The sequence below is a fragment of the Arvicanthis niloticus genome, chromosome 3 (genome assembly GCF_011762505.2).
Source record: "Arvicanthis niloticus isolate mArvNil1 chromosome 3, mArvNil1.pat.X, whole genome shotgun sequence".
Classification (NCBI taxonomy): Eukaryota; Metazoa; Chordata; class Mammalia; order Rodentia; family Muridae; genus Arvicanthis; species Arvicanthis niloticus.
In genome coordinates this window covers 22830465-22847843 of record NC_047660.1, presented here as the reverse complement: position 1 = coordinate 22847843, position 17379 = coordinate 22830465, and the positions used below count along the sequence as shown (strand labels likewise).

The 17379-nt window shown below is 38.8% G+C and overlaps 1 long non-coding RNA gene across 1 annotated transcript in view; it reads left to right on the top strand.

Moving 5' to 3' along the window:
- Nucleotides 1-16132, top strand: part of LOC143441660 (uncharacterized) — a 30251-nt gene extending 14119 nt beyond the window's left edge. The window contains exons 4-5 of the long non-coding RNA XR_013109236.1: nt 3150-3399; nt 14435-16132. This is a non-coding gene — a long non-coding RNA (uncharacterized LOC143441660). The remainder of the gene's footprint in view (nt 1-3149; nt 3400-14434) is intronic.
- The last annotated feature ends 1247 nt before the right edge of the window (nt 16133-17379 follow it).

Below are 17379 nucleotides of genomic sequence, written 5' to 3'. Positions count from 1 at the left end.
ACTGTTTCTGGTTTTATTGGTTAGGCTTTGGTTCTTGGAATCCATTTCTGACTCACTTACATTTGTAATATCATCAGCACTAAGCACTCATGTCTACTTAGAATCTGTGCTCTGTGCATACTTGCCGAAGAACGGGAGTAAATGATTGCTTTCCTCACATGCAGGGACCCAAGTAATAATGACACAGGGGACAGTAGTAGCCTTGCTTGCCTGCTGTCTTTCCTTTTTTCCTTTGAGGTTCTTTGTTGTGGTAAATATTATTTGGGGGTTTCTACTCCACCTAAGATCATTTAGTTCCTAAATAAAGGACACAAAACCTTTATATTTACAATAAGTCTTAAAGTATTAGAGCGAGGCAGATATCAACCCTCTATGCTAGTTTGTCTACTTCCCCTTTAATAACACTGAGATATCACTTGCTATGTTCAGCCTGGGACACTCTTTCTTGAACAGGTCAGCCCTTATGTGCTCACCATCCACCTACCCCATGGTGACTTCTTCCTCCTCCCTCTTCCCTTCCTTGTGGTACCTGCCTCAGACCCTGGGAAACTCTGCCCAGCTATGGGCTGTAGGCATCTTTATCACCCAATCATGGATAACTAAGGGGCAAGGCTTATACAACAAAAGGTGGTATACCTGAGGATTTGCTCGTCTTGGAGCAACCAGACCTTGGGGTATAGAATTTAGCATTTGAATACAAGCAGCATCAGCCTAACCCACTACAATTCTGGGTGGCTATGTCTGAGTCTTTTTGGTTTCTAATAGCATAACTGGTAATTGAGACTAAACCTTGGCCTTGCACATATGCCTGTGTTAGTGCTATCCTGATTCCGTAAGTGTTGGTGGGAGAAAGGGAACAGGACAGGTGGATAGAGAAGAGAATTCCTTCAAAGCTCTTCCATTCTTTTGAAAGTTAGAATGTTCTAGGAGGTTCACCTGAAAAAGTTATTTATCCACTCAGTGTCCTCAACACACAAAACCAAAACGGAGCAATTTGTTCACCTCAAAGAGGCGGTGAGGTAGAGACAGAATTCAAACCTACAGTTACCACTGCTTCACCCAGACTGTCTGTAAAGCTGCATGAAGCATCTGTCAGGATCAGGGGGAAGAAAGGAAAGGAGATCCGGATCCAAAAGAAGAAAGGAAAGGAGGAAAACACTGTTGCTAACAGCATCAGTGACAGCCAGACACCTCCATGATGAACACACTAGAGACAACCCAGAATCCCAGATCCTGGAAGTAACTTCCCTTTTGTGATTATTTTTGTTTGATTTGTGTGACCTCCCTCCTCCAATCTGCCAGGTGGGTGAAATTATTCTAGACAAACCTCACTTGAATTGTGTTATGAGAACACATTTTGAAAAAGATTAAGAATAAAGTATGGCAACTTTTAAACTAAATACTTTAATAGCTCTTATATATGGTGAAATATATTCTATCAGTTATTCTCAACAATTCTTCATTGAGCACCTATAATTAACTTTACTCAACCATATAGGGGCACAAAATAAGCAATATTGGTCTCTACAGAGTCTGTCCAAATACTAATGAATTAACTGCAGAAACCTTTAATATTATCATGGAGATGACACATAAAATATGTTTTAATATCATAAATTTTATTATATATAAATTGTAAATTATATCATAAATTAAACTTATAAATTATATAATAAATAACAAAACATAATATAATAAAATACTTGTTTTATTATATGTATAATGTTCATGATAATATTAAAGGTTTCTGCAGTTAATTCAGTAGTATTTGGGCAGAATCTATAGAGACTAATTTTTCTCATTTTGGGTCTTTCTATATATCATACATATAATATGTAATAAATTAATAATATAGCATATCATATATAATATGATACATATTATAATTAATTGTAAAATTAATATATTATAATTATGTTATATTATAATTAATATATCATAGAATTAATTATAATATTAATAATACATTACTATTAACCTGCATAATAGTAATGATTTAATAAATGTATTATATAATATTATTAATATAATATATAATGTCTAATATGTTTATATTTTGTAATATATTATAATAACTATAGACTTATATTATAATTATATATGCATATATTATATGCAGTATATGCAGTATATAGTATATAATAGCTATATATTATTATATATAATAAATTATATATAGTGATGGACCTGTTGGAGTTTCTCTTTAATAGCTGACATATTTATTTTATCTAATATCTCCCAATACAATGGTGGAGGAGGTGGAGCTAGGATGGGAGGGGGTGGGTGGTAAATACAATCAGAGGAAGGAGCTCCACCTACTGATTGGAATGTTACTTTCCACCATACCCTTAAGGCCAGCCTAATATACAGTGGATCACATACAGTCTGTTCACTTTGGAAAATAAATGTCATCATTATCCCAACTACCATCAGCACACATGCATGGCAACCCACAAGCCCTACCCTTTACTGAGTACATGTTTTTGCACGTAACAGTCCCAATTCCAACTCCACCAGTGGCGGTTAAAACACAGAGTCAAAATCTAAACCATAAGGATTAGGGATCTTTTATTTTTCAGGTGTGTGGGAAGTTTGAGTAATATCCCGAGTCTTCAGTTCTCCATGTATGACCAAGGGTTTCAATAACATTTGCATCACTGGATAACTATGCAGATTTGTCAAGTCAATGTTTGTAAAGAATTTACAGAAAGATGCTGACCGTGCAACAAGTAAATGTAAGCTACACATTCAAAAGGAAGGAGAAATGCACGGGGAAGCCGAGGGTGACAAAACATTCGTTGTCATGGCACTCTTAACGTGGCCAAGTTCACAGGTGACTACAGATGGCACTGATGCCTGTGCTCCTAGGCACTGACTGGCACAGCATGTGATCTACGATGATGACCCATGATCTAAAAGCACTGAAAACATGGGGTGAGCTCCTATTTGGAAGGATAATGATGTGGTATCTGAATAAAATCAAGTTTGTTCTTTTCCTCAAAGTTATCTTGGTTTCTTAATCGTTGTCTTTCCAATCCTTTAGGTTCATCCAGCATTGCTACGAGAATTGTCATGAAAAATTACAATGATGATTGCAGGTCATGATTATCGTATGACATTTCTCCTTGTATTTTATTTGTTATTTTTAGGGGCCCCTCCCAAGCAAATTTCTCATTTCAAGGTTCTGTTTCAACATGATTACTAAGATCACTTGCTGAACTCCTGATACAAAGGCGTGCATGACAGTGATAATCCATACTTGAAGCTGTTCCTGGGAGTGTTCACCATGCAGGAAGTCTATCGAAAAACAACCCGATGCTGAGCATGGTGTTCTACTGGCTCGCGCTGCTGAGGCAATGACTTTAGATGTGTTGGAAGAATTTTGAGTTTGGGTGGAAGGTGAGACACATTTTTTCTTGTTGACTGATGATTCGTGTCTGAGAAAATCAATTAGCCTAAAATAAAGAATAGAAGTTTCTGAGGAGCAGTAATTTCAAGCCAAAGTTGAGCGAGACAGAACCGTAGAGAGGACGTAAAGCACCCTGCTCTATATTTTTTTCTAAAATGAACATATGTCAATTTCATGAAATAGGAGGTGGAGTAAAATTTCTGACACCTGATTGACGAATAATGATATCATTAGGATTAGTTGATCTTTCTATATTTTACACAGGATTTAAAGTATATCAAGCAACTTGAGAGAGACAGACTGTTGCAGGAAACAATAAACGACAGGCTTCCTGTGCTACTTCCCTGGTGTGGTCCCGCCACCTTTGTCCCTAGCTAGCCCCCACAGCTGCTGGTCATGGTATTCCCAGCTCCAGTTCGCCTGTCTCTGGAGCTGCTACCTTATCCCCCTGTGGTCAGCGGTCCCACATTCCAGTAACCCTGTAAAACAAAACTCTAGAAGCTTATAGTTAACCAGGAAACTTTGTATAACAATAAATTCTCAATTCACAAGATGTCCACACAATAATTTCAAAGCCAAATGATAATAATACAAGCTGCCCACGTAGATTAGACAAGTTATCCTAATTAGTCTATCTCTATATTAAAAACATATCTACCTATGGCTATTTAAAACCATGTGGAATCTGGATCATCTTTCTCCTTGCTCCATCTTGGCTCCTTCTCTCTCAAGTTGCTCCCTCTCCCTGCAACTCTTAGCTCCGCCTCCCTTTTCCCTGTCCAATCACAGGCCTCCTGCTGCACTAATATTTTAATGTAATTGGACAGCAAAAATCCTGCCACAAAAAGACAATAAAAATGCTGGAAAAAAAAAGTTAAAGGATTGTGGGAAATGTAACTGGGAGAAATAAAACAATTATGGATAATTGAAGCTTTTCCAATCCTATGGAATGCTATTTGTTGAAGCACTAAGTAGTTGGTCTTTGTTACCATAGAGATCAGAAAGAGAAATGAAGTTCTTATAAGAAATCTTAGACTTACATAGCAGAAAGAACATCTTCATTAAGCTGGAGAACTTACCAATTGTAAATCTTTGCTCCAGGAAATCTGTAAAAACCGAAGAAATAAGCCATGGGTAATCTATGGTGTTGGGCTGGAGCAGGAGGCTTAACTGGAATTCCTCTAGGTCTCAACTAGTACTTAGATCCATGATTGCATAAATAAGAATTTGTCCACAAAGCAGGAAAAGGAGCAGACGGCACAATCAGGCATGGCCCACTTAGCAATGCAGTTGCTGGTCATAAGCAAGCTCAGCATGTGGCTTACTATGGCGTTACAATGTGTAGCTACAGTCTTGTGAATGCCTTGGGAGGCTGGTCAAGCACTCAGCAAGGACTTCTGGGGTTTGTGATTATTCTGACCACAAGTGTATACTGTTCTAAACATAATCCATTGTATAACAAATAAATTCATAGGATGGATTTGTCAGAAATGGGCAGTCTAGTGAGTTGTGGATGGTTTTCTGATGGTGAAACTAAAAGCTGCCATGATTTTATGAAAAAGACGATAATGTATCTCTCAGTATTTTCAAACTAATATCTTCATTTTTAAAAGATCTGGGTTTTTTTTTAATATTTTTAAATTATGTATATGTGTGCATGATGTGGGGAGTGCTTGTCAGAGGTGTTGAATCCCCCAGAGCTGGAGTTGCAGACAGTTGTGAACAATCAGACATGAGTGCTGGGAATCTAACTCAAGTCCTCTGAAAGTGCAGGATATCCTCTTAACCATGGAGCCATCACCCTAACCTCAAGGTCTTTATTTTTAAAAGTTAACATTCTATTGTGGTTTGAAGTCTGAAATCCTGCTCCCCCACCAAGCCCCAGTTTATATGTTTGAATCTTTGGTCCTTATGTAATAATATTGTTTTGTCAGGTTGTAGAACCTTTGGGGGCACAGTGACTAGCTAGCTGATATGGGCCTCCTGGCCAGGCCTTGAGGTTACATCTGCCCCAGATTCCTGATCTATCATGATGCAAGGAGCTGCTGCCACAAGCACCCAGCATCACTGATGGAGCTGCCAAGAAACCAAGCCTGCATCACGATGTATTGTGCCCTAGAGGCTGTGAGCCCAATAAACTTCCCTTAAGTCATTTCTGTTGGGCATCTTATCACAATGACAAAAGAGGTAACTAATGTACTTCCCCTAATGTCAGAATTAGACAGTTCTCACATAATGGATATGACCGTATCTACACATGGTGAATGGAAAGCCTGGGGACAATCGAGAATTCAGTGTACTCCAATAAGGAAAACCAAGATGAGAGGCTAGGATGTGACTGATTTTGTAACTCAGTATCTGGAATCTTAAAGATTTGCTTCTTTTCTTGACAGAGAAATCTCTTCTATAACAAAAGTAATCAGTTCTGGAATCAAAATAGTCAGAGTCAAGGGGGACAAGATCATCAGGACAGGCTTGGCAAGACTCCTTTGTTAGATGGGTGTCTCTCGTGCTCTGAAAGATAAATCAGTCCATGGGTTCTGGTTCATATTCCTCACAAAGCAACCTGCAGATGGTTCCTTTCCATATTGCTGCATGACAGATTTGCCAGCTAAATTTTCAACTTTCTCAACAACTGACTTTCTCATTATAAATGGCTGATAGTTCAGTCCCTATGAACTGATACTGTGCAACCTTCTTGTGAGTGATAGAGCATCCAGTGGCACACTGTGTTAGGGATCTGAATCTCTAGGGTTCCTGTCCTTGTTTACTGTTTGTGTTATGGTGAATGCAGACAAATAGAGGTTTGATCAGCAGCTTGCTCTTTCTCTGGATTCCCCATGTAAGACGAGACAAAAGTCTGATCTCAAAAAATTTATTTATTTATTTATTTATTTATTTATTTATTTATTTATTTAATGTGCACACATTTGGAGCTCGGAAGACGGCATGTGAGAGCTGCTACTCTGTTCTTATTACGTGACTGATAGAAATGGGACTCATGTCTTCAGGCTTGTTGGCAGGTTCCGACCCACTGAGACATCTCCATGGCCTCAAAACATGGTTTTAAATACATTTCTTAAAGTCATATTGTTCCCTAGTCTCTCACAGATAAGAGTTCCCATACTGCTTTGGAGGCAGAGAATACCGTGCTAAGTCTTGCGGGAAGGAGGTAATGAGTGGCCCCGAGGCCATATAGTAAGGATAATTTTAATAGGAGAACAGTAGTAGAATTGATGATTCACAAGTGCAACAGCCACATTTATCAGACACATTGTACGTCAATCGCTTTGAGACGTACTAACCCTTGTACTCACTTGGACATACATCAGCAGTTTCCTGCATTGCTTTCCAGGACCCCAATACAATGGCTTCGTCTAAATGACTGGAAATGATACCATAAAACTCTATGGATATACTGGTATTGGTTTTAGATAGCAGTGAATTTCCGGATTCTTGTACCAGTGTTCTGGTGAATGTCACCAGCACACTACCTCTAGCTGTGACCTTATCAGATTTCAGAAGCTGAGCAGGCTTTGTCTGGGGCCGTTTGTGCATGGCAGTGGTCCAAGGCAAACCAGGTACTACAGGAAGTGGACTTGGTGATTCAGTCAGGTGCATTCTTTCTTATGATTCAGGCTGACCCACTCACTAATCACCATGAGTGGGCATTCTGCTTTCGGGGGCGCTCATGAATAAGATGTATGGTAAAGGTCTTAATCATTTGTGCTGACAGAGCTTTCATGGAGATTTACTCTATCTTATGTTGTCAGAATTGCAACAGGCAGGATCAGTTCTGTTGTAGCAATAAATGCTAAAGGTAATACCACTTTAGGTATGCTGTATGCTCTATTTCCTATCTTTGGGATACGTTACTAGGCACCCAGGGCATTTTTCTTCAGAGCTAAATTTACATTTGACTGTACATGCATTTTAAAAAAGAAATTGTTGAAGTTTTGGATATTAAAGTAATATATATTTGTGAATTTCTACCTCTATGTATCTATCTATGAAACCAGGGCTTGTTTCATCTCTTTATGTTTTCCCTGAAGGCTTTTAAGACCAGCCAACTTAAAAAAACAGCATAATAGATTAGAAACTGAAGCAAGAAGTAAATACTACCAAGAAAGAAAGGCAGATGGGAGCTGAGAAGTCTGTACTTGCTAAAGTACATAAGACTGTGTGTTGTAGCTAACATCCAATCCTAATTATAATAAAAGTATCTTTCCTGGTTCAGAAGAAAAAGTGTAATAGTTAAGCTCTTGTATTTTTGCCATGACGCAGATCTAGATTTGTTTTAATCTGTGCTACCTTAGGTAAATTGCTAGGGAGTGAGGGAGGGAGGAAGGGAGGAAGGGAGGAAGGGAGGAAGGGAGGAAGGCAGTGAGTCTGGGAAATGAACCATAGGCTGGCATCTACCCTCTAAAGACTACTCATAGCCTACATGGCATGTCCAGCATGACGCCTGGCACACAATGAGGCTTATCAAATGCTAACTACTTTTGCCATTAAAAACTATTACTGTATTAATTTCTGTACATTTAAGGTAGACTAGTAAATGTTTTACAACAGTTTTATTGAGCACAGTTGTCTTTAGAACTGTAAGGCATTTTGGTGTTTAGAGGGGACTTAAATTTCACAGTCAGTGGAGGAGACCTTATCATTCTCAGCCATTTCTTCCTAGGCTGCAGGACAAGATCCTCCAAGGATACCCTTATCCACCTTCTTGGCTTTTGCCAAGGGGTAGCAGTCCCTCTGGCTTTGATTACCCTCGCTATATTCAGTTTTTCAAAGGTGATGTGTATGTGTCCTAATGATTTTCATAGCCACCATGGCAATGAAGTTACACTATGCTTCTTAGAAGCAGTGTGACTGTGTAGGAAACGTTCTAGCTTGTATGCTTTGTAGTGTTTGGGAAAGCTGCTGGCTTGGCTTTGCCTTTCTGCCCAGAATCTGGAGAAAATAAAATCTTTCCAAGGTTTTGACAAAGACCTTGTACAACCTGCTTGGCTCCTCGATTAATTCCTGGTCCATTCTTCCTGGTACAGAGCATCTCCAGATTCCCCGCCAGAAGACAGACACCAACTTGTCAGGGTGAGACTTTGATCCCACAGTGTAAGTGGCTTCTTCACAATTGCTCAAGGCAAGATCCTCCATTGTTCCTGATTTCAGAATACAAAATTTTACCAAAGATACACACAAGGAAGTTGGTGTTAGTTGAAAGAAGGAAGGGAGGACATCTTGGTCCTTTCTAAAATATATTTTGTGATACTATGGGAAAATGTCTCATTTTAAGGACTGGTTATCTCAAAGAAAACCATTTACTATAAATAAATAATAATAATAAATAATAATAAAATAATAATATAATAATAATAAGAGTGTAAAGACTGTCAATGTCAAAAACAATTCATTCAGACTATGTGAGGGAATACTTTACAAAAGAAAATTTCAAAAGAGATTCAAACTTACGGGAAAATCTTTAAATTTATTAAGCATGTGTTAAATGAAAGTTAAACATTAACAGACACTTTTTACCTAGAGAATTAAGAGGAAGCTATCAAAAACAATATCGATTTTGCAAAAAATACAATTAAATAGAGAGATGATCTAGTAGCCAGAGGATAAAACTTTAAATCAACATAGTTCACTAGGTTGTGTTTCATGAGGGTTTCTATTGAAACGGTTCAAGATTTTTGTTAAAAATTATATATAAATGTGAAAACAACACATGGAATTAGAACATACAAAATTTTAAAAGCAATGTTTTCAACATTTAAGATTGAAAGAAATACTCCCAAGATGTTAGGCACTGAGTAGGGCATATTACTACATTTCATTATTACACATGCATGGTATACACCTATTTGTGATGTTTCTTACACATCTTCATGAGAAGGACCTCTAGTCTTTTCAGACTTGACCTTGCCATTTTCCTGAATTCTTCTTTATCCTCTGACATCCTTGTTTGTCTGTATGAGACAGGGTCTTACTGTATATTCTAAGCTGTCCTGGAAACTGATATTTATGTAGACTAAACTTGAAGCTGTAATCCTGCTGTCTTAATCGCCTGAGCACTAAAATTAGGGACAAGTGCCAGCACACTGGTCTTGAGACATTTCTCTTATTGTTGAACACTTTTGGGTCTCTATTCTATAGAACAATTAGAGTCATTTTCTTCAGCGACTTTTAAAATTCAAAAGAAAAATTTTTGGAAAATTTTATGCATTTGTCAGAAACCCATCCTTGTTGAATAAAATAGCCAATTATTTTGGTTGAGAAAAATTTTATTGTTTTAATTTTTTTATTTATTTTTCACTTAAATTTTACAAAATGAGACTTTTCCTCCTAACTCTATCAGGAAATAAGCCTAACAAATATCCCTCCTTTCTACTTTGACTTGGCAATTGCTGGTGTTTGAGGACTGCACGGATTGTTCAGCTGCCTCTGTGTTTCAGTTTGGACTAATCCGGAGGAAGTCGAGGCAGCTTTACAAAGAGCAAACATCTTTGCTTTTCCTTTCTGCTCATTTCCTCTTTTTCTTTTCTTTTGATTACATTATTGAAAATATTTCCTACACTTCAGAATCTGGATCAATAGCACGCTGGCAGGCTGGTCACGTGCCCATCCTTTCAACATCTTATTGTGATTACTATAATGACAAGGACCATGACCACTCCAGTGATTTTGGTTTATGTCCAATCGATCTTTATCTTCCCTGTTCCTTTTAACAATGGAATCCCATTCTAAGGTCAGGATAGCTGTTCATGGTGGAAGAAAACTGACTTCTCTAGGGTAGGCGAAGTCCTGGGAACCTGACCAAGTCACTATACAGTTGCTATCCCTTTACATCTTTAGAAAAACCGTCTGTGGAGCCATTATTACTCCATGCAAGAGGAAGAAGTAGGCTGAGTGTTTTAGAAACTGAACGGAGAGAGCATGGTCGGTATGAGGCAGTGAGATTTGTCTGACTACAGAGTCTAGAAGACGTCTACCTTTTATACTACATTGTGGTTCTCTTCCTAGTAGTTGTTGATGTCTTTGTCTATCTGCCCACACCCACTTCAGAAAGGATTTCAAGCAGATGACTTGAGTAAGATACCTTTTACTAACTTCTTGTTTTGCTTCCACACTTAGTAAGACGGAGACGTCGAGGAGGAGGGAGTCGGCTGTAGGTAGACTGTAGGAGGAAGCTCTTCCTGTCCCAACTTCTTCTCATTGTCAATCCTGACAAACTTACACTAGAAATGAGATGGCCCACCTGCGGACAGTTCTGGGGATCCTATCAGTTTAGCATGGGGAATTAAGGTTGGTAATTACTATACTGTAGATGGTCTTTGACCTAGAGTTTTCGTGAGTTCTTTGGTGATAATTTTCTTCAGGAATTTTTAAAGTTCAAAATGACTTTTGGAAATTTGAATACATGTATACAATGTATCTTATTATATCTCTTTAGCCACTCCCTCCCTCCAGTTCTCCTCAGCTTTACACTTCCCTCCACACTTCCTTTCTCTCTCTCTCCTCTCTCTCTCTCCCTCCTTCTGTCTCTCTCTCTCTCTTTTAAATAACACTCAGAATCCAATTAGTACTGCCCATGTGCACTTGGGTACGGAGCCATCCACTGGGGCATGGGACATCCACCAGTGGCTTCAGCAGCCATCAGCTGTATTTGGCAACTTTTAAAAAATGTGTGTGTTTGTGTGTACATTTCATCCTTACTCAAATTACTTAGGGAGGAAACTTCATTAAGTTTTAAGGAAGGGTTAATTATGGTAACCAAATGCATTGACTAGCCCTTTAAAATTTATCTTTTAATTTCTACAAGTGTCTGCTGGATAGATATCATTAACTGTTTTTCCTCTATTGATGCAGAGGGGGAGGCAGAGAAAAATGATAGAGTTGCTTAGATACCAGGGTTCCAACTTAATTCTACTGAACCTTAAAGCTTGTTTTGTTTTGTTTTTTCCTACCTTTTGACACATTGTTTTTTTTTTTTTTTGTCTTGCTGATTTGGATAGGTGGATTTTTGTTCTGACAGTCACAGTTCTGTAAAAATAAAGAAGAGTTCATTGTGTCATAGAGAACACGAGGCGCTGAGGAAAATGTCAAAACTTCGGTCAAGTAGAAAAAGATACCTGCCTAGCAGGCTTTGTCCAATGTGCTGAGAATACCAGCATGTTATTGACGAATCTGTTGCTCTGTGGTTTGATATTCGCCTCTACAAGACTTTGGTATTCCTCACTGAAATTGGCATTACTAAAACACTTTGATGTCTAAACATTTAAGAAAGCTTCAATGCTGGTTTGTCTAAAGGCAGCTTAGGGGTTAACAAAACTGCTTTCTCAGCCTTGCCACTGCATTCAAGGGATACGGTGGAGTGGCTAAATTTGTTAAATTTACACCGAGGTGGTATGCTCTTCGTTCAAACTCCTTTATCTAGAATGTGATCTTGTAGAATTTGCTTGTCCTTGGGAAGAATCAAGTTCTTCTCTGATGGCATTTCAGAGGCTGGAGAAGCAAACAAGTTCTTCCAGTGTCGGGAAACTATGACTCATCTCAGCTCCCTTGCTTTCTGACTCTGAATGAAGAACGGCAGTGTTCACATAGAAACCGTATAATTTGTCACGTTGAGAACAGGCTGATCTTGTTCTAATGCTCTTGCAGAACTTCAGCTACCTTTATATGAGGAGAAAACTTCAGAAATTAATAAAATGAGGTTCAGCCTTAAGGAATAATACATCTGAAATTGGTGACTCAAAGACACTAGAAAGGGGAGATGCTTGCAGTTTTACCATGAAACAATTTTGAAATGCTTGAGGTTTTTTTTTTTTTTTTTTTTTTTTTTTAAAGAATCATGGCAACATTGTGTCCACATTTAAAACACCAGAACATTTCCTCATTTCATAGATAAAAACAGAAATCAATCATTGGATAGAAATAGAACAAAAATGTAATCTCTAAAGGAGAATATATTAGTATCTTGATGTTATTTTATCATGTAGAAAGGAACAAATACTTGTTGCAACTGTTAGAATATTGATCTTTAGGTATAATTTTAATCCCATATTAATTTCTAAAGATAATTTGTGTGTATCCACATTTCCCAGTATTTAATATAATGTCACTCCCAGACATGTACCTGTGTGTGGGAGTGTGCATGCATGTGTGAATGTGTGAATGTGTATGTGTGTATGTGCGCATGCGTGTGCACGTGCGTGCATGCACACATGTGGTGTGATGATCTATGCAGGCCTGTAGACAAGTGAACATGCACAAGAATATGCATAGGTAATAGCCAGGCCCTCAGGGATGTCAGATGTTTTGAACGCTGGTAATGGGCAAGGTTCCACATCTGGTGACTTCTGCCAAATTGCAGAGTGCAAATTAGCAAAGTGAGTTTCATTACTCAGAATCAGTCCATTTGGACTGAGATGGGAGCGACAAATAGCTGTTTAGTCCAATCCCTTTCAGTTTTGAGTCGTGAGCTAAGGGTTCTCTTGTGAAGTAAATCTGTCCTTTCAGAATCACCCAGCATGCTGTGGATGCCCCAGACCTCTGAACTGTAGCCCAGCAAGTAGCTGCTGCTAGAATATTTATTTAGGAGTTCACTGGCTGAGGGGATGAGAAAGTGACGGATAAGTTTCGGAGAGATTGTGCAAGCGTCTGTCCTCAAAGGAAACCCAGGTGTCTTTTGCTGTCTTCCTAATTTCTTGTCTTTTCTAAATGAGTTAATCAATTCCTTTCCTCTTTGATCTTTAAGCCCTATTCCTGGAAACGCCACCTATTGTTAGCCAATGGAGGCCTTTCCTTCTCTGTTTTCATCTCTTCCCCTAAGCCTTGCTGAGTAACCGGGAAAACAGCAATTTCTTCCGAAAGTCCACTTTGTCTGAACTTGTGGGAGGTTGTGAGTCACTCAACTCCTGAGACACAGAGTTTGCTCAAATATTTACTGCTCTGATCTCTGATTTACTTAATATTAACACAATTGTCTGGTTTGCCTTATACCTTTGGTATATATACTAATCTTATTTGTCTCAGATCACAAACTACCCCAGAGTTCTAAATTTGGGATCTTTTCCAATTAAGGTTATAGACAGAATTTAATATATGTTTTTATTTTTCAGCTTTTGTTTTAGATAACACCTATTGATTTTCTTTTTCTCAAAAGGTCTAATAACCTTTCGGGGTAAGAGATGTTTCAAATACAGACTTTTTTTTCCCTCTCCACAGAAGAAAATTAAGACCTCAAAAAAAGTTCCAGAGCTATGTTTAATGTTGAGATTTACCAGATTCTTTAAAGTTCTCTGTACCATATTAAAGACTCATGTCTTCCCACCCCACAGTCACAAAGAACATGTCTTTACATGTCCTTACATTACAGGTAGGACTGGCATGGGCTCTCCAATGTCACATTAAGAATGAAGAAAGAATAGGCAAAAGATAAGAATTATGGGATGGTAAGATACACTCAAAAATACTGGCAGTGGCTTTCTCTGTAGTTAAGGGTGATTACGACTTCTCTTTTTAACCATTTTGTTTTCTAAATCCTTTAAATAAATAAATAAATAAATAAATAAATAAATAAATGATAGAGTTAGTAGTCCATCCATGGGTTATTGCTCCCCCTTTTGCCAGTGCTACTTCCCAAAATTAGGTGGTGGTGGAAGCTTCCCAGAGTTGGAAGTGATTGGAATAGTTGTGAAAATGCTTTGGATGCCAACAGCAGGCTGTGTTTCACGCCCTGGGAACAATTAGACAGTGGCAGGTGGAGAACTCACGTTCTCTTTCACTGAAGCATGGAATCACCAGGGAACAAAGGTCCCAGTAGCCCTGAACTTACACCAGAGGCAACCGGACCAAAGAAATGATGGAAAAAACCACGGTTTTTGTTTGTTTGTTTGTTTGTTTGTTTTTCTTCTGCTTTTTCCCTTCTGCTATGGCATCTGCTAAGAGGCATAGAGTAGAACATAGTCCCAAGTTGAGAACAAGTCCAGGTTTTTGAGGGCTCTCTCTCTTCCTCTCTAGGTTTGAACACTCCCCTGGTGGGTCCCATTTTGTGCCTCATTTGTATGCAAACACTCAGCCAATCAGGGCCCATCAGGCTCTATAGAGGAAGATGCAACGCAAATGACTTTACCACTACAAGCTAGATTCTGAACCAGATGTCTGCTCCAGGCTCTGGATAGTGGTTTGTTTCCCAGATGTTATTGGAGAAAGAAGAAAAGTAAGACTGAGACCTGCCAGAGACAGAACCACCACCACAGACAGTGGAACTCTGGCAGTCTTCACTGTCCCACTTCCAGATCCTCTATTCCTGCCTTGAACCTTTGAGACCTGCCAGACCCAGCAGCTACCCTAGACTGTGACCAGCTCTCTGCACCCCTGCTCTGCAGAGGAGCACTGCTGTACCACTGACATGTCTTAGAACGGTGACACTTGTCAGCAAGCTCCTGGTTTGCACCCAGAGTTCAAATCTGTGCTATTAGAGTTGCCATCCTTACCTAACGACTTACTTTTCCATTCAAATGTACACTGCCGTGTGACAAACAAAGGCCCTCTCTTATATGTTCACAGTTCATTGTCCCCTTTGTTCTCTGAGGAGGGTCAAGATAAGAATTCACCTGGAGAGGGGAGAACTGGCTGTCCCATAGCTTTTGAAGAAGGCATAAATGAAAAGACAGCACATGTGTAGATATGAACAAATAAGTAACCATAACACATGTGAACGCCATCAGATACAGTAAGCAGGGAAGGATGGCCCACTCCTATAATCTTAACACTTGGTGACTCCCAAACAGTAGAATGGAGAATTTAAGGCCAGACTAGAAAACATAAAGGAACTTGTCTCAAATAGAAGAATAAAACAAAATAAAAAATTAAAAAGCATCACAAGAGAATGCGCCTGTCATGGGGGTTTAGCACAAAGGGGCCACCAATTTGCATATGGGATAACTAAGAACAAGGTCAAGGAAGAGGATGCATAGTGCCCGGTTCTGTATCATGGATTGTGATGGCAAAATAGTACATACAAAATATCTTCAGTTTCTTTATCTGGCTTTTAGATTCTGATGTTTTTATTTCATTCAACAATTTAAAGTTATTTTCATCTTGGATTCATAGCTTTATGTAAGCAGGGATTTATTATGTCTACTTTCATGTTTATATACCTAAGTAAGAGAACAAAAATAACCTAAGACGAATAACCACCATGCTTAAGGCAACAGGATTATTAAGAGCTGACCTGGTGTGGTCACTAATTATACCATCATGGTAGACAATTTCTATTCCATCACCTGCTGGAACTTTAGATCCTGGGAAGGCATACAGATCAGAAGAGAATGACAGAGAAAAATATTCTCAAACAAATCTCAGAACACTTTATAGTGAGGAATGAAGAGATGACCTCATCAAACTTCCATAACCAAGGCTTATTTTTAAGTTGTTTATTATTATTATTATTATTATTATTATTATTATTATTATTATTATTATTTGTGTGTGTGTATCTGTATGTTCACAGTACATATGCGGGAGAGCATGTGTCAGAGGGCAGAGCCTGCAGGTACCTTTTTCTACTCCTACATAGATCCCAGGTGGCCAAGCTTCTGTGGCAGGTGACTTTACCCACAAAAGCACCACACCAGCCCCAACCAGCATCTTTGAAACTTCCCTCCAGGAAGGTGGAAACACCCCCTTTTTTAACTTAGTTGAGAAATGAGTTCTGAGCAGTGAGTCTAGCTTAGTAACATTGACCTGTTCTTCAATCTTGCTGCTTAATAAAGTCTCATACTTCAACCTTTTCTTAGCATTTGTTTTCTAAGGTTCTTTCAGAATACTATCTTTGGGCTTTTTTTTTTTTTCTTTGTTTCTTTGTTCACAGTTTCATAACTGTATATTAATGGGTGATGTATTTTGATTGTACTTACTTCCTGCCTTCTGTTGTCTTGTCCCACCTCCAACAACCCTCCTCCCTCTCATAAGTCCTTTATCCATAGTCATTGTCATTTTGTTTTGTTTTGTGACACATTGAGTTCAACCTGGGCCTTCCATATAAATATGAATGTGGAATTATTCATTGGTACCTGCAGGCTCATCAATACTACACAACAGAAGACAATCTTCTCCATCTCCTCGTATCCACTAATAACCAATATTTCCCCAGGGATAGATAGGGTCTCATGTGCCACTTCCTAAATCTATGACTAACAATTGACTGGCCCAGTTTTATGTAGGCAACCATAGCTGATTTGAGTTCATGATTGCAATGGCCATGTCACAGACAGAAGGTAGGTTTTCAAAGCACTTCTGCCTGTCATCTAGCTGGGATATTCTTTACGCTCCCTCTTTTGTGGTGTTCCCTGAGCCTCAGAGGTGGGGATACTGATTTTCTGTTCAGAGCTAAGCACTGAACACTCACTTATTCTTAACACCTTGAGCAAAAGACTTACAGTGAATGTCTTTTCTGTAAGATTTACTGTGAAAAGTTCCAGAAGGCCATTAATAGGTACACTGATACCTGTGCTCTCTTTCCAGCAGAAGACAAAGGCAGGTAACTCTTGCAAAGCTAGACTGTGATCACTATAAATTGGCTTATTCATCCATTCAGTCAACAAAGATTTGTTAACTTTTCCTATGGTTTATAATTTATAAACTATTAGAACAAAGAGCTGCCAGTGAAAATCCATTTAAAGGACCTGAAGATTAACGGGGTTAGGACAAAGAAACTGGAGTTCCAGAAGGATTCATGAAAAGCTTCTTGGAGAGCACAATGCTGGCTCTGGATTCTGTTGGCTTGGAAGGTGTCGTGCCTTAAGTAGAGAACAGTCAATACAGATGTAAGGAGAGGGGGCAAGCTGTGGAAGGAGGGAGCAGGTAAGCAAGCACCAAAGGAGGGAATCTAAAGAAAAGAAATGCAAATAAGTCTACAGATGGTTCAACTCCTGGAAGACAAGGACAGTGTTTTCTTTATA